A 22,854-nucleotide genomic window follows, 5' to 3' on the forward strand; every position below is an offset into this window, starting at 1 on the left:
AGTTGCAGAAGACACCCTGTCTGTCCCAGTGAGGTGTGAATGCAGGCCCTGGTGGGTTTGTTTCAGCATCTGCACGAGGAGCTATTTCACAGCTGGTGAAGCTGATGGGAACGGGAGTCACCCATCTGTACGTGCCACTGTCAGCATCCCCTTTGCAGGGTTTTGGCTCCCGGGGCACACGGCCTTCCCTGTCCCCTTGTGTTGCTCCTACAGGACTCTTCTCCTTTTCCTCCTGGGAGCTTCTCTCAGCTGATTAAACTTAAGGCTGTTGAGGAGTCCTGGTCCCCCTCAGCTCCCCCACCACAGCTCCACAGTGGGGCTGTGGAGCAGGGGCACCCCCCAGCAGGCAGCACCCAGAGCAGGCAGCCCCGCTCTGCCCCCCACCCTGCACCGCTGGGCAGCTCTGAAGGGAGGAGAGAGTGGGAAGGGAGAGCAGTGAGAGGGAGGGAGACAGAAGCCAGGCTCTGGCATTATTAACCCCTCCATAGCTGGTGCCTTCTCACAGAAACTGAGGCTTGTATAAGGTGGGACAGGCACCTTTCCCTTGCTAAGGATGAGGAGGAGGCACGTAGCAAAATTAGAGTAGAAAGTCTCGGATAGCTGATGGATTTGCTCCACTCAGTTCTGTGTTTAAGTAGAAAATATCCATATCAGAAGAGAAACACAAGGTGCGACGAGATTCATCACTCCTTAAAAAAACAAATGGGGAAAAGAGATTTCCTTTAGGGGAGACACTTCACAGTAGACCCAATTGCAGCTAGCACAATGCTTACCTGGGAAAATACCACTCTCTCTTTATACACTTCCTTCATTTCACTTATCTCCATCATCACCACCTCGGCAGCGGGGCAGCCAGTGCACATTGCTGAGGTCTGTGAGGGGACATGGAGTCCCAGGGGACAGCTGCCATTGTTTTCAGGGGGACCGGGTGTCCAATAACTTAATTCTTCTCACAGGAGATTTTGAACAAGAAATACACACAGTCCCTTTGGGGAGCTCTTTGTCACAAGACCTAGTAGGACAAAGATGGGATGCTGTACATTAAGCAATCCAGGGGTTTAGCAGTAGATGCTAATTTTAAGAGCTTTGCACGGAACACGATCCCTTGCACTTCAGCATTTAAATTAGTCTATTTTTTTTTGAGTGTCAGAAGAAGCTTTCTCCAGGAGCAGCTACTCCTTTGACAGATACTGCTGGTGGCGAGGCCAACAGACCGTGAGAAGCACCGGCCAGATCCAGCAGGACAGCTCCTCCACATGAGACCCTCCATGGTGGTGGCAGCTTTCCAGTGGCCCGTGTCGCTGGGATCCATGGGTGGGAGCTGAAAAGGCAGCCCAGAGAGAGGTGTCCCACCCCTGCAGCACTGCAGGCAGCCTCCTGCACCCATGCCCAGGCCACCAGCAGAAACCCTGCAGCAAAGTCCCCCAGGACAACGGTCCCCTGCCTCCCTGGGGCTCCTCTTCGCCTGCCTGGCTGCTCTTGTGGTAATCCCAGCGATGGTGAAGAAAGGTGCAGCTGAGAGGCAGCTGCTTGCTCCTGAAATCCTACCAAAAAAACGCTGGTTTGAATTTCTGCCAACACAACCCTTTGCTGCACCATTCAACCCAGGCTCTTCCCATGCCACAGGATGATCTTTGGGAAATTCAGCCAGGGGTATCCTGCAGGGCCCGTGACCACTGGCATTCCCACAGGAAAGGGAACTGTTAGAAATTCATCTGAAATTGCCCTCAGAACATGTAGTCATGGGTCCAAGCAAACTTCTGTAACAGGGTAAAAAATGTATAGGTTGGTATGTCTGTACACACATGGGAGTGGAGATAACCATCTTATTCACAACCTTCTGACGTACATGGGGATCACGCTGCCTAAATCCCTGGAAATTCCGTTTGTTGTAAAACCAGTACAGGACAGCTCAGGCCCGGTGTTTCTGTGAACACACCCCTAAGGCGCAGCACAATTCATCAGGGCTCTACTGCCAACCTGTGATTTTACATTTTCTCTTCCATTCATTCCAAACGTAATCGGGAAATCTCAAATGCTAGTGATCTCAGGGGGAGGAGAGAGAAATCAAAGGTAGTTCCTCACTGCTACTAGTCTAAAGAAAACCTGCAACACATGAAAACCTGGAAAAGAAAGAAATCAATAAAACCTCAGTTTGGTGTCAAGGGATTAATCACCAGCTAAAAGAAACAATCTTAGAGAATGCCATGACCTAGTACCTCTGAAAATCACAATTAGAAAAAGAGCTATATTCCTATCTGCCCTGGACTTTTCCCTCATTAAACACCAAAGACAGATTCATTTCCCTGTCCCCCTCCCCAGCACAGCACAGGGGCTGGATGGTGTTTCTCAATGGACAACTTGTTAGTACCCCCTCCCAGCCACTGTGCCTCTGGGATTCATCTGGAGACACCAGGAACCCTGCACTGAATTCTCAGTCATCAGACTGAATCTTTCTACTGTAGTCTTCCCCTTGTCATTGTCACATCTGTGTAAATCTAGAGTTTATTCTGATCCGAACCTGCTCAGAGGCACTGGAAGGTGGTAGATTAATATCAAGCGCAGGCATCTGCCTCCTCCTGTTTCTGTGCCTGTGGTATCAATAGCAATTTTGAAAATGATTATTTCTGTACAGGCTATAATGACTTAGAAAGGAACAGTTACAGCCTGTTGTGCAAATGTGAACAATACTTGCTTTTTTAAAACGTGGATTTTTCATGCAACAGGAACTAATGGCCCTTTCAGAGCAGTTATGGTCTATCTTGTCAATTTGGTTTCTATTCATGCATGCTAAGTGAATTTTTATAGCCAAACTAGGAGTCCCTAAAAATGGGCCTTATACTGGAAATGCAGATGTGACTTACTGTGAGTTGTGCTAGGAGAGCATCGCTGCCCCTGGGGAGCCAGAGCCAGTAAATCAGAATTCCCTTTCTCCATGCACATAACATGGCTCGCAGGCACCCTTTCATCTGTGCTGAGAGGCAGGAAGGAGAGGCAGAATTAGCCCCTCATTACAATAATGTTTCTCACACTTTTCCCAGCTACTCTCTGCAGGCATTAGCAGAGGGCCCTGGCTGCCAGGAATGCTGAACACCTACATCTCCAGTTAAAAGAAAACAGAGAGCAGGGTGCTCAGCAGCTCTGAAAATCAGACACACACAGCTTTAAGCAGAGGCTTTTATACTATTAAAAAAAGAAAAAAAATAAAGGACAGACTCAACTTTACTGTGAGAGGTTTGTTGTGAAAGAAAATTGTATGTTTTGCAGACTATCTGATTTCTCTTATGGCTTCCCCACTATAAACTGTACTGCATACATACATCAATACATTTACCTGCCTGCTTCACAGCTGGAAAGAAAATTAAGCTGTCTCAATCATCTTCACATTCAGCAATAGAGAAAACCGACTTTTTTTTCCCCACTCGATGCCAATTAAAATGTGAATTGTGGATAATCTGATCTCCACTAAATATTCCAGTCACCTCCATTGTACAGAGTGGATAAACCTCCATACTCAGTGGCAACCTGAACCCTTTCTAAGACTGGAAAAAGCAAGAGAATAGAGGCTATACAATCTTATTACTTATTTATTTTAAATGTTGCAGCCGTGCCTCCCTTCATCTCTTGGCTTCTTACCCAAAACCTGTGTAATGAGCAACATCACAGGACCTGGTCATCAGCAGGCATGGCAGCTCCACTAAAATTAATGCTTTTATACTGATTTGTGGCAGCTGAGGATCTGGCACAGCACACGCAGGGAATACCTACCTCTCCAGAAAAAAGATCCACCCCTGCCTGTGTCTTCCCAAGGTATTTCTCACAGACCCCATGCCGCAGTCAAGCAGGAGCCATCCCCACCCCAGCTTCTCCTGTTCCCGTTGCTGCACCACCTGCCTGGACACCTTGTCCTCATCACAGGGGCTCTCGTCTGAAAAGGCACAGAGCCAAACCTGGCACGAACCGATCAGATATGTACAAAGGAAAATCTTGACAGCATCTGTGAATAGAGTTTAAGAGAAAGGAACAAAATAATACCACATATGTTAACAGATTGAAGTGGTAGCTATGGTGACCACGGACAGACAAAGAACAAACCATTTTGACTGAATTCAGCCAATTCTTTCTGACAACAAACTGCAAGTCTAAAGCAAACTTTTAAAAATCCCTAATGAAATCATTATAACAAATCCATTCGGCTCTGTTTAGCTTGTTTACTTTTTAAATTTCAGTTTCAGCTGTTACATTAAACCTATTAATCATTGATGTAGTCAAATAGTTCCCACCGACAAAAAATGGGGATTTTCTCACTGTAAAAAAAAAAAAAAAAAAAGGTTTTCATTGTTTGCATTAAAGAAAAGCGGGGGGGGTGGGGGAGGGAATAGTTATTGTAAAATGACAGGCATTCATAATTCTGAGTATTTTCTTGTGCCTGAGAGAGTGTCTGGGTTTTGTAGAGTACAGGCTTGTTTATAGAAGTTGGATTACTTTCCCTACTGCTATATCCTATAGCAGTATAGCTATGAAAAATTACTGTCCTGATGTCTCAGAGTCTCTTTCCCCAGTGTGCCAGCCATTTTTTGCAGCCCTACAGAGGAGCCAATGCTGAGCGCTCCCCCACCAAGGGCTGGCTGGATGTGCCCAGGGGAATGGAGCTGAGGACAACACAGGAGAGCACAGAGCCGAGCTATCAAGGGACAGAAGAGCTGCCTACTGAGAATCAGCGCTGGAAACACACAGGCAGAAGATGGGGAGGATTAGTCCGGTGCCAGCACAGCATAAGGCTGCTCAAAGTGCTGCAGAGCTGCTTGCTTGCTTGCAGACTCCCACCCTGAGGGGTTGAAGGGGCCGAAGGAGGCTCCAGAGCCGATGTCACGATGGAGACTCAGGCATATTGCCTGTTGTGGAGCATCCCAAGCACACCCTGATGGAGACCCCGCTGTCTGCGGCCACTGGGATTTAACCTGGAGACCACTGCAGTACTACCAAAACAAGGGATGCTGCCCCTGCACCCCCTCCCTCCACCCAGCCACATGCGCTGGGTGTAGTTTCAGAGCACGACACAAAATCCTGCTTCTAAGCTGTAGAAAAGCTGCTGTCATTTCCCTGACTGAGTGCTTAATATTTAACTTCAGTATCTTCTGCAGACTGTAAAATTCATAATAATATAGATTTGCAATGTGGCCGTGCTTTTGGTGCTCCAACAGTAATAACTCCCAATTTCTATAGTGTACAGACACTCTCAGCTCTACTCTTGCATTTTTGTCTGCTGAAGTTCATTGTCCTTTAAAGAACAAAACAACAAAAAAAAAGCCAACTAGCACAGAAGTGCCCCCATTCAAACACCACTCCCTTTATCTGCCTGCTGACTGGAGCTGTGGCTTAGCCTTCTGTAAACTGAATTAAGTCCCCAGCTATGCCACCACTGCCTGCGTGACAAGGGGCACTTCACCCTCTGTCTCGGCTCTTCCGTTCCCAATACGCTAAAACGGGACCAGCTTTAAGGCCTTTCACTTCTGCCTAGCATGGCCCTTCCCTGTATTCTCCACCCACTCGCTTTGCTTTCACTCTTGCCGGTGCAGAGGGCACGTCCCTTGGGACTCGTCCTTACTCCGTGGTTACCCCAAGAGTACAGCTGAGCGAGGGCGAGCACGTGTGCTCCCTGCCTTTTGTAAAAGGAGGCCAGAGGAATAAGCATTCAGTCCTGTGCAGCCTGACCTGCTCGATCTGTTTGCTTTAGATGTGGCTCGAGTGCAGCAGGAGCACATGGAGGGGGGTAAGAGGAAAAAGAAATAGCACTTTTTCTTTCAGTATTGCTTGGAAACAGTGAAGAAATGGTTATTTTGATTTTATGTGCAGTAAACCTTCACTAGGTGGCTCCTTACAGCAAGTAAATATATCCCCCACAGAAAGAACACTGATGTGGCATAATCTGTGTGAGAGCAGAGATATCGTGATGCTAACTGGGCTTTATGCTGGCTGGGCATTTTGCACGGAAAAGCAGTATGTAACAGGGCTGTGGGTGGGTGAGCAAGCGAGCATTTACACGAATTACGAATGACACCTCTCCGCGAGTTCCGAACTGTGAGTCAGATGGGCACAGGCGTCTCAGACATCAAAAATGCCACTTGCCCTTTTCTGTAGGTTTTTAAGTTAATTAATTTCACATTCAACTTTCTAATTCAGAAAGCAGAACCCGGCTGCGGTCGAGGGTACCAGCAGTGGAGATCCGGAGATCCTGGGTGGAAAGAGCTGATCCCAGCAGCCAAGGCGGTAGATGGTATTCGGGCTGAAACACCCAAAATTGTGCAATCACTCCTAAAACAAAGAAGCAACATTAATTTCTGAAATGTCCCCCCTTACCATCGCAGTATCGCATTATTTGTAATGTGCATATTGGCAGGATGTTCTGGGCAGAAGAACAAAAAGAAATGAGCTGTCATCTGCAGTTAACCTCTCATTCATACATCACTGTGTGCACTCCGTGGTTCAAGGTTATGCAAGTTGATTGTGCCCTCATTAGTGAGCAGTGTTAATTGGTGTCTATCCCCATTGAGATAAACATGTATATTACACGTTAAAAGTACTGCAGGCTGTGAAGGAGCTGTACAGTATACAAGTTAATACAGGCCCCACGTAAGGAACTGCAGGGAGAGATTGCATTGTGAAATGCTCGGCCTGATTTAAACCCACCAGCAGTTTCAGACTGAGCGGCCCATGGCCCTGCATGACGGGCTGGCGCTGGCTCCAGGGCTGGGTGGCTTCTGCTGGCAGAACTCTGTGCTGTCCCTGTGTTGTCCCCCTGGCTCCCTACGCCAGGTGCCAGCGCTCTGCCTGCCGTCCACCTGGCGAGGTGGATCAGCAGTGCTTCTCGTTTCCCTTGAAGCACCGGGATGGAAGCTCAGGCCATCAGCAGCTCGCAGGCGATGTAACCATCCGTGCGGCAGGGTGAGTAGACGCGACAGGAGATGTTGTCCATCCCCATATAAACTGTGCCTGCTCGGGAGTCACTGGCACAGGAGCTGGGTCAGCTCCTGGTGTCCCTGTCAGCTGCCCTGATGGCTCTATCCAGCCTTTTCGCTCTTGCTTTCCCCTCTGCCCATGTGACAGAAAACAAGGTCTGAAACAGTGGCAAACTTGCACACCATTAAACCCCTTTTTGTGTTGTTTTCCCCAACAGCTGCTGAAAATCAGCACAGATAAGTACTCTGAGCCAGGTCATAATCAACACTCAGCATTGATGCAAATATAAGGATTAGAGAATTACAGAAATTACATTAAATAACTTACTGTAAAAATTCCATTATAAATGCTCGAAAGAAGAGAGTTGCATGTCTCATAAGCAAGCACAAGCCATGTCAGACCAATGCAAGAATTTACTAACAAAGTAATATTTGATTGTTTAATTAACAGCACTGTTATCTCCCTGTGACAACTCAGGGCTTAGAGCTTTTAGACTGTTAAACATTTTGTCTCATGGTTTAAAAAAGAGTAGCACCCGACAGACTTTTCTTTTCTTAGTAGTGTTGCCTTGAAGTGTGGTTGTTTACTTCAGGTCTTGAAGGCCAGATTAAGAAAGGAGATTGTTTGCTTTAAATTATACACAGAAATTTTATTGTCGTTACTTCTGCCACTAACAAGCTATTTAACAAATGTCAGACTGGCAAAGCTCACGAACTGCAAAAGCGAAAGGGTCAAACCAGTGAACCCAGAAATAATATTGAGGTTTTCTCTCTTCATGAAATGTACTTGCAGCAGGCAGTGTTAAAGCGCTTCCAACTTTCATGGCAACCAGGAGGAGCAGCTCATGAGTCAACCCAAAGAGGAAATATGTCATTGCCCAGTGAGTTTTCGAGACATGCTTAACTATCCATATGTCTGTGACATCCAGGGAGGAATTTTTATAATATTGGTTGTAGTCAGCAGTTTATTGGCACAGTCCTGGGTGTGGGCAGGTATCTTGGCGACTGACGCTGTGATTGCCCCAGACACTATTTAGCATTTCACCCTCTGGCTCTCATGTTCCTCCTTTTCAAAACAGGAAAAAGGTGAAACACTCTTTTTTGATAGCTGCTGGAAAGACTCAACCAAGTCCTCATGGTTGTACTTTGAGTACCAGCATTCCCCTCCATCCCCTGTACCGTGCTCGCCACACCAAGGAAAGGGTAGGGCTCTTATCCCAGCCTGCTGGAGTTCCAGCCCTTCTGCAACTGAATGAAAACAAACTGCAAGGAAAAAAAATAATCAGCTTTGTACGTTTTCTTGCTTGTGTAAATTATGCATCACACTCATTATAGGCAAAAGGAAAACACAGATTTGGAAATTAGTTGTGGGTTCCTTCATTTTTCTTACAATCATGCAAGTGTTGCAGCTGTATACACAGGGGACTTTCTTTTTTTATGCAGCTTTACGTCAAAATAAAGGCCCCAGTTGTTCTAGTTGGTGATTAGACTCAATGTTAAGCCTCTGGGAATGGGAAGCACTGGGACTCAGAGAAACAGAAAATTTAATGAGTTCTTTATTTGAAGAAGGGAAAATTTTTCAGCATGTTTTCCAGAGCTCAGGGAAGGTTCTTCCCCCTTTGGGAAGATGCAGCTCTTCCAGGTGAAAAAATTATAACCCTTGTTTGCAGAGCAGCAGCCCCCAAAGGCTTCCTTGCCCACTGAGCCTGTGGATGCACATATTTTCTCACTGGCTAAAGTGAAATCACTTACCCTTATGTGAATCACTAGATCTTTTTACTGATATGGCTCATACTGCCATGTCTCCCTGCAGGAACTGGGATGCACAGAGGGAACACTCAGATCTCCAGCTGCACAACAAGCTCCATAAAGACAAGGAATATGGGCAGGGAATTTGTACAGACGTGCCTTGGAGTGGAGCTTACAAGTGGCCCATGAACCAGGCTTAGGAGGCCCCCATTTTGGGCAGGCTCCTCTAGTGAGAATTGACCCAAGAACATCAGGGATCAAAACGGAAATTGCCACACCACAAGCTGAAGGGCCAGGGACCCTGCCCAGCAGGAGCAATCAGAAAATACTGTCCTCTGGAAATATCTTTGGGAGTTGTGGCACTTCGGATTTTTTTCAGTTTTGAATATTTTATGTAATGCAGCAAATAAAAACAAAGCCCAACCTCAGAATTGCTTACAGAGCAACTGGGCAGCTGGCTGAGCATCAGCAAGGCCAGTCAGTGTCTCCCCGCTGTCACCCAAAGGCAAAGCCTGCCGGTGCTGCCAGGTCTGTGGCATTGACCCAGGGAAAACAGCGCAGAGACCATAAACCCAGAGCCAGCTTGCCCAGTGCCGGAGCCATGGGCCACCCCTGCTCTGAAGCAGCTCAGCTAACAGCATCCCCTGCATCCCTCCCCTGCCATCATTGCTGCTGGGACACAGCACTTCCAGCACAGAGGCATCTTGTTTGGTAGGGCCACCCATGAGCATCTATTGAAGATGACCTTGCTGCCAGCTCTGTCTACACTAGGAGGCAGAGGTGTGATGGTGAAAGCTACTGGATATCTGCCTAGTGCTTCCAAGTGCATTCAAGCCTGCACATAAAATAGGACAGGCGAAATAATAACGTTGCACAATGCTAAGAATAATAGAAGTGGTCACCTGCTGTATCTGGGCTGCTAAGAAGTCCTTTTGAGTAAGTGAAACACAGACCACAAGAAAAATGCACACATCATACGTGATATTTTCTCCTGGGCTACCTTATGTTAGATGAAAAATAAAAAAACTACCCATGCAGAGCCCACATAATCTATAATCTGCAATGCATTAGGACAGAGGGAGACCAGCCTTAACCCAAACCATGCACATTTGCTGTTAAACCCAGCATCACCGGGGCTCAGCCAGCCTGTGTGCCATCCCGCCTGTCCTGGATTCAGCGCTTCTCTCCCATATTCAGCGTTTCTCTCCACGTTCGCAGCTGAATCAGTCTGCATCAGCAGCCTCACTGTGGGTAGCGTTCCCTCTCTGGGGCAGGCAAGCGGTGAGACTTCCAACCCAGTTCCGCTCAAGCCGGCAGTGGCACAGGATCTCTTCCAGGACACCATGTCGGTCTTCTGCAAGTTTATTATTTTTTTTTTAAATCCCAAATTAAAACTTAATCTTCAAAGGCAAAGGTCATGGGGGGGTCTCTTCATGCGGATACTGTATTTCCTGGAACAGATCCTTTAATTTTGTGGTGAGCTGGAGTTGAAGATATTTGTATTCAAATCCTTATTTAGGCTCTAATGCTTTTTAGTATTGGATATAGGGATTTTATACTGGAAATGGCACTCTTGACTTTACTATCACCCCAACCAGACAATCAAAATTTAAGCTGCTATTTCTTTTCCAGCCTTCTTATGCTGTTCCCAGTGCTCTCCCAGAAATTGTAATTATTCTGCCGCGTCTAGTCTACTCATAAAATTTATTCTGGTCTGTGTCTTCTCCCCCATTTTCTTCTCAAGTCTTACACCATCAAATAAAAGAAAGGTTTTTATTAGTAAAGGGGTTATCAGCAGCCTGGGTTTTTACTTACAGTTCTTTGAACAGGCTGCAGCGATGCTAGGTAGGTAGAAATGTACCATAATAGCATACACTGTGGTGCAACCTCCAAGCGTCATTTTGTATGGGATGTCCCATAGTAGCCCTATCCTTTTAGGTTTATTTTTATCCTTGTTGGTGATAACATTTATGGCTCTAGTAATTTTGCTGGATATTTAACCAGACATGATCTAGGTGATGTTCAGGTTACTCATGATGCCTCACCTCACTGTTTGCAATCCTGTCTGAACACAACAGGACTTTGTCATCTCAATGGGCCCTTGTAGAATAGCCCTCACTTAGGGGTCTCTCAGGGCTTTACAAGCTCACATTATGCTGTTGTGTGACAGTTTTAGGTATGAAAGAGCTAAAAACTACAGAGATGTACATCACTGGGTTCTTACAGAGCCAAGGGCAGGAGGAACCAGCAGGTTCCAGCCCAGGCACAAGACCACATCCCTCTAAAAAGACACTGAGTGAAACTGCCTTCAAAGGATCAAACACATCTAAATTCTTAACTATGAACAAAAGTTATGTCGAATAAGCACAAAGGATTTTGAATCTCAGTTTATTCCCCAGTTTGTGCATCTTTTTTTGCTGGTGTCTCTAGGAACAGCAGCTTTTGTGAGCCATCCAGCACAGGATTCATTCTCAAGTGTACCTTCCATGCAGGTGTGCCTCTGGTGTCTCCTCCGCTCCCAGGTGTGCAGGTCTTTTTCCCCCCAGATGTCTGCACCTGAGCTGGGATGCATGGCCAGAGCATCAACAAATAGTTGATTCCCAGGTCCAGGGTCTGGGAGAGTTTTGTTTCATAGGCTGGCTTTAGCCTTGGAAAAAACAAAACAAAACCGAACAAAAATCACAAACAAACAAAAACAAACTACAACAAAAAAACCCACACCACATTAAGTACAAGCTGGAAATAGGCTCTGTGTTCCCTTCGCAGAAAACAGGGACCACAGGGGAGAGCGAGAGGAAATCAAATGTCATTCCCAAAAGGCAGCAGACAACAGTCATTTACATGGTCTCACATTCCCTCATCTAAAACCAATAACAAACACCTTCAAATAAATAAAACAGACAAGTCCATTCAATGCTTTTAGATCTGGGGAATACTGAAAAAAAACAGTCAGGAATAATTTGTCACATTCCCAGAGTGTGGATGCATATTGCTTTGGTAGTAGCTTTCCCTGAGGGCTCCAGCTAACCAGCTTGCCACAGAATGATCTTTGAGCAGCACATTTTAAAAGGAGCGCTAGCAAGTAGTCCCCAGAATACAATGTGGAATAACTATTCATAAAAAAACCCCACACTAGATGTCTAATTTAGGAGCTCTGATCATCCTTTCAGCAGCTAGAAATATAGCACTTCATCTGCTTGTCCAGTCAGAACAAATGTGTGTGACTCACAGGTCGCTACTCAGTAAGTTGTCGCTCACCAATATCATGTGCAGAAGGTCAGGGATCACTTGCAGAAGAGTCCTAAGTGAGAAAGAGCCTGTGTGTGTCAGGGGGTTCCCCCAAGTAAATTATTTACTATGAATGACTTACCCAGCCTTAGATTTTAATTGATAATTTTTCCCTTGATGTGCTCCGTATAAAGGAAATGTTAGCATTAACCAAAGCTAATCCACAGCGCAGTTGGGAAGGGGATTATTTTGCCAATGATTATTTCCTTTAAACATGGAATTGTGATCAAAGCAATATGGTTGTGATTTTTTCCTCTATTTTTAGCTTTGTAGTATGGTTCTTTTTAATAGTAAGTTACCGCTATAAGCATGCTGTGAATTTCCAATATAGCAAAGCTTTAATAATTTGCAGCCATAATTGTTCCTGCTTCAGTCTCCAATTCAATTTGATGTGGAATTCCCATCTCCCAATGCAAAGCTTAACTTGACGGTATCTGTGTGAGACAGACTATGAAACTAGTCTGGTACAATGGACTTCATTAAGGGATAGGCAAATTATTTTCATCTGTAATCTATTTTAAATGGAAAAAACAGCCTTTTGAATAAATATTTTTCATTCAAAAGTTATTAAATTCTGTGGGTAAAGGGGGATGATTGTTGTTGCTCATTTTTCCTTTGTTTTTATAAAAGGTTTGAAAATTATTTTCTGGTCGAACTATTTCTTTGGTTGAAGTAACAAATATTTAAGCCAGGAATGGGAACAGCATCTTTTTATTTTACTGCAGAGTCAAACTCTGCTAGGAGTTTCCACATTTTTGCCTGCCCAGCTGTGACCTCTCCCGATGCTAAAAGCCGGGCTCCCGGACAGACACGACGAGCATCACCCACCTCCGGAGCTCGGTGGCCATTTTTCTGCCTACGTGCAGATTCAGGAGCCTCAAACCATATTTTAGACGAGCCTCAAAGCAGTGAGCTGTTTGATGCTAGCACAGAGATCTGGTTTTAAGAGGCAGTCTGCATTGGCACAAGACGCATTAACCCTAACCTGAACCGCATACACGCACAGGCTAATAACAGGTTGGTGGAGAGTCTTATTCAAGCCCTGCACATGAGAGTAAATTACTCCCTTGATGAATAAAAGCCATTACTTAGTATTTAGCATCATAGCAAGAAGCCTCTTCTGCCTGTTCCTAACAGAGATGTTACAGTTAATTTAGTGTAAAATTATCACCTGCTGTACAATAAAACAACAAACTGCAGTCAAATAATCTCTTAATAAATGAAAATGTGTAATAAACTGTGTCAGCACCACAGAGACTTGGCAAGGCTGAATACCCTAAAGGTACCAATCCAAACAAATTCACCATACAATATATGGCCTGTGTCATTTCTGGTTCTTATCAGAGATGATTCATCTGGGAATCCTTGGCACTGAGTTTTACCTCTAAAGGCCAGGCAGTTATTACAATGATATAATTTCTGCCACATTAATTAAATATAATGTCTGTAAACCCCTTTATAGGGGTCTATAAATTCGTTGTAAACATATGCTGTAGATGGGCATATGTAATCTACGAAATGTAATAAACATTCAGTCAACTTCCTCTCCGTTGCAGAGCAGGGAGAGAGGTCAAATGATTGCCATGACAAAAAAAACCCAAGAAAAACACCAAACAAAAACAACAACAAAAAAAAACCCCACCACCACCAATCACCCAAAGGTAAGCCTGATGTTGCTTCTGCCAGGCATTAAATATATATAAAGATGGACAGAAGCCTGTGTCTCTGTCAGAAAGGCAAGGCAGAGGAGCACAAGCACACAGCTGCAGCAGGCAGGAGCAGCAGCGCCTGCTCTCACAGGCTGCCGGCTCCAACCCTGGTCTACGTGGACAATAAAACCACCCTGAATCACAGCGTAGTTCCTCTGCTGGCATCTTCCGACTGCAGGAGATCCGCAGAAATGCCAGGTGTTGCTAAAAATCTACTTTGCGCTAATTTTCTGGGGATTCAAATGCCCCCCCTGTCTGGTATGAAGAAGAACAAGAGGGGAAAACAAAAAGGGAAACAAGGCCAAGTGAACAAAAGCAGGGTAACACTTCTTGCAGTCAGTCAGACCTGGGCTTTGAGTAGTTTGTCTGAGGTCCAGATTGAGCAGAAATAACAGATTTCCTGCTGCATTACGTGAGAAGGTGAAGGAGGAGTTTCCTCAGCCCCGTGCTGCCCTGGGAAGAGGGAGGCAGGCAGCTCCAGGGGCAGGAGCAGCAAAGGTGCTGCTCGCCCAAAAGTTCAGTCCATCCTTTTGGAAAACATGAAACCTTCAGGCTTTGCCTTACTATGCCCTGACCACACACTGGCTGCTTTAGTGAGTGCCAGGAGCTTGGTGCCCCTTGGCCCCGATGGTGAGAGGCTGTTTGCTGGCATGTGGAGCAAGTTGTCTTCTGGAGCTGGCCCAGGGCATGTCTCCAGAGCCGCTGACTCCGGGCCTCCGTTCTTGGACAGAGCCTGGGGGAGGTCTGCAACACAGGCCATTCACACTTTCACACTGTACTTGGGCTTGTTTTGTTTTGCATAGTTCACACAGCGAGAGCAAGGGACAGCTGGTGACAGCTGAAAATGATGTAGGGTCAGGGCAGGACACAGCAGGATGCAGCTACCTAGCAGAAATTTTTAGATACAATTCACCATCAGAAGCCTTTCCCTCGCCCCCCCGCCCCCCCCCCCCGAAATACCAGTTAAATTGTGAAAAATATGAAAAATTACCTTTGTGTGCAGTGTCTCCTACATAGGTGTTTCTGGTCCCATTCCCACTAATGCAGCAAACCCTGTGCCTTATGATAGAGTCCAACTAGAATTACAGCTTCACTGGGGTCAAATTGAGAGCTGACTGGCACCCCACTGATGGGCTGTGCGTGATCAGCACTGAAATCAGTCATTTCTGTTAGGCATCCATCTGCTAGCCCCTTTATAAAGCAGGTCTTGCTGGTACAAATCACCCTGGTCCATCAATACTTACAACCTCAGTTGGTACTGTGGGCAACAGGAATGACCCTCCCAGTCTACTAGCTCACATCTATCTTCCAAACCATAGCTAGTGTCTTTAAACAGGGAACTGTGCCACAAAACTGCTTAGGTCCCCACGTCTCCACGATGCCTTCTGCAGAAGAGCTATGGAGCAATTTCTCTCAAGCTTTCAGGATGGGGAAGGAGGCTGTGCTGGTACATAAATTTGGTCAGGCATCTGGAGGCCAAACAGCCCCTGCACCCAGCAAGATGGCCAGCATCTCTTTGTCCATGCAAGTTCCTGGCTAGCAAATTGACATGACACCACTGGAGACCTGTAGGAGGTTTGGATACTGCTACAGCTCTGTATGCAACCGCCACATGGGTGTGAGTGGGGAAGAAGGTCCAGGAGCCCATGGGTAACCACATCAACTACCCTATAGCTCTTAGGGAGCACATATCACACGAGGCACGAAAGCTGGAACAAGTCCCTCATGTTGCTGATGCACCCCTCCTGGTTCTTAAACTGAGGGAGCCTTCTAATGGGTGGCTGTTTTCCAAAGACAGGACCCCCCGACCCATGGCAGATGCTGGGCTTCTGAGGCATGGGGGCTTCCACAAGCAGGGCCAGAGGCACCAGTTTATTCACATCACACCACCATGATGGCAAAGCATACGTCCAACACAGCTTACCCCTGTTTTCCCTCTAAAAGGCTGAGACTGATCATCTAAAACCAGGAAATTAAAATGACAACTGGAGGAGACATCTCCTCCGCCCAGCTCCCTCCTTGGGAAACTCCGTTCCCATATAAACATCCTCTATCATTAACCTTTCTGGACAACATCCTCGCCAAGCAATAAGAGCAGAGCCTTTCCTTCAAATTGAGTTAAGATGAGCAAAAGATAAATACAGCATTTTTCCTCAATTACATCAAGCGTTTTTAACAGACGGGATCATCAGGACGTGCCAGTACCTTCTGGTAGGAAGGATGGTCTGTGTGGTGGTGGGGCTGGTGGCTCCTGACGTCTGCCCTTCTGGGGGTCTCAGCTTCACCAGCAATGGGTGGCCAGGCTGCCTCTGCCACAGGGGACAGCTGAAACATAAAATGTGCTGCACTTCAAGTCAATGCTAAGATTTCCCTTGCTTTTAAGAATGCTTTGATCAAAATGGTAAAAGATTCACTCTTTTGAACAGTTTAACGGCCACACATCACAGCACAGCCCGTGCCCTGTCGTACTGCCCTGTGGTCGCGCATGCTCGCTAAGGTAACAACAAAAATAAAAATAAGCAGCGCAGTGAATCTTTTTTTGTCTCCTTATAGGGCCAGAAACAGTCTATATTTTCCTTGTTATTCATCCAGTGTTTGAGAGGGATCCTGCCCGGCCAGCAGTTTGAGGCAGACAGGCTGCTGGTCAGTGGTTCCAAGAGCCAGAGCAACGAAACGGGCCTGAGTCACCTCCAGCAGCTTTCGCTCAGTGTGACACTGTCTGAAGGGGTGGAGAAAGGCCTTGACAGCCAAGGGCATCCTACCTCAGCCTTTAGTTATAAAACAGGCAGAGAAGTGCTCTCCCAACACCAAGCCAGGTTGAGATCAGCGGTGATGCTACTGCAGTGAGGTGCTGGGCTCTGCCCTGGCTCCCAGGCTGACACAGCAACTGGGCCCCTACGGGTAATTCCTGTAATTTCTTCATGTTTTGCAACACTGGATTGTTTTTTCTTCAGGTCTCACCTCCCAAATGCACATGTGATAACCAAGCTTTCCATAAACATCATCTTCTCAGGAAACGGCGGCGAACAACCCAAGCATAACCTTGCTGTTCAAACCCATAATGTACAGAAGTGGACTTGGAAGTGTGTTTTTGGCCAAATTATTTTCCTTCTAAAGACAGGAAGGGGAGGAGTAAAGTGTGTTTTACAACAACTCTTGACCAGAAAACCAGAGAGGTCCCTGGGTGTCCAGGAGGGGACCCTGACACCCCACGAGTGGCTGTGCTCTTCACTTAGTCATGCAGATTTGCATACAGGAGATATCTATAGCTGCTTCTCCTCTGGCAGACAAAAACGAAGTTTGTTGTCTGTATCTGGCACAAAGTAGAAGTTGCCAATAACGGGATGTTATAGAAAACCTTGTCACTTCTGAGACAGGCCAAGCCTGGCTCAGTCCGGTGCCTCCAGCCAAGGGCAGCTAATACAACAAGGGGATTTGGCCACTGAAACACTGCACTAATCAAAAGGACATCACAGCGGTGAGACTATTGATCCAGCTCTCTGTGGTCCCCGGCTGATATCTGCCAGGAAGCGCTGCCTGTGAACCCGTCCACCACAACACAGGAAACAAAACCGTTAAAAGTGAAGCCAACGGCAAGACTGCAACTGTCACCGCTCCCTGCTCATGGATAGTGAAGGTCAGGGACCCAACAGCTCATCACGCTGATCACAGGCTCGTTCATCACAGGCAGCAAGACTATATGTACAACCCCAAATCCTTCCACCCCTCTGCATCTGCCTGCTGGCTGCTAAAACAGTTAAACTGAAACCACACTGATTTGGTTGGTTTATCACGCATCACATACAGCCATCTCAGTGCTCGATCTCTGATAATCTTCACTTTCCTCAAAGCATCAGTTCATCAAAACAAACAAACAAAACCACCACACACACAAAAACAAAACAAAATAAACCACAAAAAAAACCAACAACAAACACACCACCAACCTAATTTGGCCAGGGCAGGAAGTTGGATATTTTTCCAGGGCTATTGGGGTTTGTTGTTTTGGGCTTGGTTTGTTTGTTTTGTTGCTGTTGTTGTTTGGTTTTGTTCTGGTTTTGTGTTTGGTGGTTTTGTTTGTTTGTATTTTCTCCAGCAAGCAAAGTCACTTTGGCCTCCTATAATTGGAGGGAGCAAGGGAGAAGATCACCAAGGTTCAGAGTCTTGAACTCCTGTTAAAGGCAGAAAAGGCAGGACTGTAGTTTCCGTATTCCAGCCCACGTTGCCTGTAAGGCCAGTACAATCTGACTGTATGATCTGAGTCCATCAGTGAAAGAGACACACCACGGCATGCACTTGACTTCTGGCTGCTGCACCAGGGCACAATGCAGGGCAGGACCTGTCTCAGTAAGAGAGTTTCACCCTGCAGCCTTGGCCCACCGAGTCTCCCCTTCCACACAAGATTTCCAGCCTCAGCAGGCCCCTTGCATTGTGTTATGAAAATGGCTGTTAATATGAGCACTATTCGTACTGGCAGTTCAGTTTGATGTGAAATTTAATACCTGGTTTGGTACTAGGCCATGGTGTTAAAGTTTTTAGTTACAATTGAAGAAAAATAGAAGAAAAGTTCAAAACAAAGTAATGTTTGAAATTTTTAGAAAAGCAGGAAACTGTTCAGTGACAATTTTCTTTAGCTTTCAGACATTTCAATTTCTTTTTTTTTTTTTTTAAGAAGAAACCCAGCCACTCTAGTTACGAGCTGTAAAGCTAAGAAAAATAAACAAGAAAAGTTTCACTTAGCCTTTATCTGTTACCAAGTCAGACTGTGCTTTTTTGCCTGCAGCACAGTTACATTACGGCAGAGATGCCCACGTAAGAAGGATTTTCTCATAACACCCATGGTGATCGCCCTCACTTACATCCTCAGACAGGATTCACTTTGCTCCTCCACGATCACCCTGCTTTCCATTTTGCCCAGGTCTGGATTTTTCCTTCCCACATCCAGAGGCAAAACACCTGTTTGCACAGTGACATACATTTTACACCCAGGACAAGCAACAAGGGCAGCAAGACAGCATCACATTGCTGGGGGCTTGCTGCAAAGGTGCAGGGACCCCCTCACCATTTGGTCCAGTGTGTGGCTTGGGTGGTGACAAGGAGCAGGATTTGAGCTTGTGTTACGGCCTCATTATTTTGATAATGACCTCTGCTCAACAGACATTTTTTTTCCTCTATGCTGAGTGTAAGCCTCACACTGAAACAAAAGCTATCCAGAAATGCATTAGAATGCAAAGCTATCTATAATTCACAGCAGGACCCTTTCCACAAGCACCTTTGATAGGCTACATGGATAGTTTTCATTTGATTTTACCAAAGACCCTGTTGCAGTATAAGGGGAACGTATTTTAAGTTATGTGAAAGCTGTTACTTGTTTTTATCAGGTCTGTCAAAAATTCACACACATAAAATTAAATTTAAAAAAACCAAACCAAACAAACAACAACAAAACAACAACACAAAACAAAAAAACAACCAACCAACCTCTTACAAAAAAACCCTGCAATCCAGTTCCCAGGTTACTCAGTGCTGTTTTTCATGGACCCAGCCATCGGTATGGACATAGCTTGTATTGTTCAGCCAATAACTTTTTCTTGAATCAGATGTGAGTTTCCACTGCCCGTGGGAGCACACCAGTATTGATGTACACACCAGGCAAGAATAGCAAGCAACATCTCTACACATGATAGACACATCTAACCAGAATTATAGAGGGTAGATATTGCAGATAGAAATCAAGAAATGAGAGTTAATTACACGGACCCTGATATTGCCTCTGCCCAATGGCAGAAACAGTCCCACCACAGCCACGTCCAAGGGGCCAGCATTGCTGCCACGGTTTGGGCTTCTCTCTGGTTTGAGTGTCTTTCCCAGCTGCATGGTCTGGGCATCACAGATGCACCCAGGGGCTCAGCATCCTGAGCACCGCACACCAGCACAGCTCAACAGGGGTGGCTCCAAAGGGAATGTGAAAAGTCAGTAACTAAAAGCGAACTTTCACCTGAGCTCACAGATAGGTGGTGGAGCAGGACAGGCTGCTGCAAGCATATATCTTCCTTCGGGAGCAGCTCAGGAGGTAGAGCACCCTGCACCATGCTGCTTTCTGAGCCCCACACCTGGCCTCAGGGCTGCAGACCCAACGTAGCCATTCTCTGTGCCCAGTGCTCCTGAGGAATCACAGAACGTTAGGGATTGGAAGGGACCTCAAAAGATCATAGTCCAATCCCTCTGTCAGAGCAGGAACACCTAGATCAGGTTACACAGGAAGGCATCCAGGGGGGTTTTGAATGTCTCCAGAGAAGGAGACTCCACAACCCCCCTGGGCAGCCTGTTCCAGGGCTCTGTTACCCTCACTGAGAAGAAGTTTCTTCTCAAATTTAAGTGGAACCTCCTGTGTTCCAGTTTGTACCCATTACCCCTTGTCCTGCCATTGGTTGTCACTGAGAAGAGCCTGGCTCCATCCTCCTGACACTCACCCTTTATATATTTATAAGCATTAATGAGGTCACCCCTCAGTCTCCTCTTCTCCAAGCTCAAGAGCTCCAGCTCCCTCAGCCTTTCCTCGTAAGGGAGATGCTTCACTCCATCATCTTTGTTGCCCTGTGCTGGACTCTCTCCAGCAGTTCTCTGTCCTTCTGGAACTGAGGGGCCCAGAACTGGACACAACATTCCAGATGTGGTCTCACCAGGGCAGAGTAGAGGGGAAGGAGAACCTCTCTCGACCTACTAACCACCCCCCTTCTAATACACCCCAGGAAGCCATTGGCCTTCTTGGCCACAAGGGCACAGTGCTGGCTCATGGACCAGCCTAGGAATGAAAAACAGCTCCATGGACAAGCCCTGTTCACATGCGCACAGCACGGATGTAACTGAACAACAGCAAAACCAACAGAGAAACAGCAAAACTGTTGTCCCAGTGTTGCTCCAGAGAGAGAAGGGGAGCTGAACCCGCTTCTACCCTAAGAAAATCCAGTTTCAGTCTCTCAGCAATAAATGTCTCTACAGTTTGGTTCTGCTCCTTTGCTCTTTTTCCATTACTTATGGATCTTCATCCTTTTTCTTGCTTTGATTGCCCAGGTTTTCCTCTCAGTGTAACCAAGCGCACAGCTATTCTGAAATGAAATTCTCTTCTACCAGGAGAGGAGACATATAAAACCACAGATTTTCCTCCCTCATTTAATCTCTCCTCTCTCTCATCCCTTTCCACAGATTTCCATTTCCCCTAACCCTAATTTTCTGCTGAAAAAGTCCCTGGAAACAACTAATCCTTCTGCCCTCCCCCCTCTCGTTTTCTCATCCCAGCTCCTGCTTCAGGTTTCTTCCCTTTCATCTGGTTTCTCTCCACCAGCTGCTCTTTCCATACACACAGCTCTCCCTTCCCAGCCTCTCTTCTCTGTTCACCCTATCATCATTTTTTCACTCATGCTAATTAGGCCCTTGGCAAACATCTTTTCTCTGCCTCCCTTCCCCCTCATTCCCTTTTTGTGCCTTCCTAACCCCCTTGTCCTATCATTTTCCCCTCCAGAGTTGCCTTTAATACCCTTTTGGGTTATAGAGCTCACCCAGCATTTCCAGAGGTCTGCGTGGGCTCTGACAACACACGTGAAAGTACCCTTGCTCAGCAAGCTGACCCAGCCCCATCCCCACACTACATGCATGTCTGCCACCCTGCACAGTTCACCATCAGCGAGGAGCCACTGTAATTACAGTCGCCCCAACTGGGGCCCAACAATTAAGATAAAGAGGTCAAATCATTACCAGCAGGTCGGCATGCCAACCCCAGCTCTGCAAGCACAGCCGTGCTGGCTGCCTTTCCCCAACAGCATCCCCAGCATTTCATGTAAACCCCTCTTCTGCAGTCCCAAACCGTGATTATCTGGGGTTGGACATACATGGCTGGACTGCACCCGAAATGTCAGCTGCTTGGGAGGACTGCTGAGGTGCTGTGCAGCTCTTCCTGCTGAGGAGAACAAAGCTGCACAGGAGCATTTTGTGTCAGAGCTGCTATACATGCCACTCGCCCTCAAGGACATACATTACAGCAGCAGCATAACTTATAAACAGAGTCTTGCTCTGCATCCTGGTGGCAAGTTCCCAAGTCTCCAAATAGCTCAGGTCGCCGACAAATTGCACGATTCAGATGCCAAAACCCCAGCATCTGGGAGGGCTCCAGTAAAGAAGGGAGGAGAGGAGGGCCTGCGGCTCCTGAGGAACTCATCCCATTGCTGGGGGAGGAGATGGAGGTAGAGCTCAGAGGCTTTTGCTCTGTACTCCTACACTTAAGTGTGCTTTTGCCAAAACTGGGCTGGAAGAAAGTTTCCCCTCCCCAAAATGCCTTTGAGTTGCTTGTCCCAGGAGTATTTGTCCCAGAGGATCCCCAGGCAAAGATTTCTGCAACTGTTGGAAAACTAAATGCTTACAAAGAAAAACAGTCCAGCTCACTGTATTTAGTTTCAATGTCACTGTCATCTTCCGTCTGGATCATTACTGTTTGTACCATCAGAGCAACCAAAGGCTAGACCCTGACTGCACCAAACACGGAAAGATGAACTCTGGTGCAAGGACAATCATCTAGACAATCAGCTCACTTTTTAGAAATCATTTGAAACAAGAAAAGTGAATTTCTTAAACTTTGAAAACATTAAGACATCACTTATCTGCCAGTAGTAGGCCTCCAGTCGTGTTGCTCACACAGACGATACACCTGAGGATGCGGGAGGTGAGTGCAGGCACTTGCAGCAAGCTGGGTTTTGGGCAGCACTGCCCACAGCACCCAGGCTTTGCCTCTTTCCAGGCTGCCCATAAAGGCTACAGGGGGTAGCGTGTATGTTTGTTATAGAAGGAACTGGGGGTTGAGACATGTAAACCTCTGGTTAGCTGTGCCAAAGTGACACAGTTTTGCTGAGAACAGCCCTGGCAGACCCACACCTCCAGAAGCTCGCTGCTGTGAGCACCAGGCTGAGCAGATGGAGGATTTGTCCCAGTTCACCGCAGCCCCTCCTCAAACCATGAGGAGGGACCCACATGGAGCCAGTAGGACCAAGGACCAGAAAAGGATTCCACTGAACATGCATGAGAGCTGGCACAGGGACACTACTGACCCTCCCCAGCCCCGCAGGGCCTTTCTGAGGACAATGAGCCACCACAGATGC

The 22,854-nt window shown here is 46.6% G+C and overlaps 1 long non-coding RNA gene across 2 annotated transcripts; it reads right to left on the reverse strand.

Annotated features, from left to right (window-relative positions):
- Positions 1 to 80: 80 nt before the first annotated feature.
- Positions 81 to 21,228, reverse strand: LOC110361373 (uncharacterized). Of its 2 annotated transcripts, XR_010472747.1 has the most exons (4): positions 16,667 to 21,228; positions 15,911 to 16,030; positions 11,190 to 11,355; positions 81 to 8,222 (listed from the first exon to the last, which is right to left on the reverse strand). It is a non-coding gene; the product is annotated as an uncharacterized LOC110361373 (long non-coding RNA). The 2 variants fall into 2 exon arrangements; XR_010472746.1 differs by lacking the exon at positions 81 to 8,222 and having other exon boundaries at positions 11,080 to 11,355.
- Between the last annotated feature and the right edge of the window lie 1,626 nt (positions 21,229 to 22,854).

The sequence above is a fragment of the Columba livia genome, chromosome 5 (assembly GCF_036013475.1).
Source record: "Columba livia isolate bColLiv1 breed racing homer chromosome 5, bColLiv1.pat.W.v2, whole genome shotgun sequence".
Lineage (NCBI taxonomy): Eukaryota > Metazoa > Chordata > Aves > Columbiformes > Columbidae > Columba > Columba livia.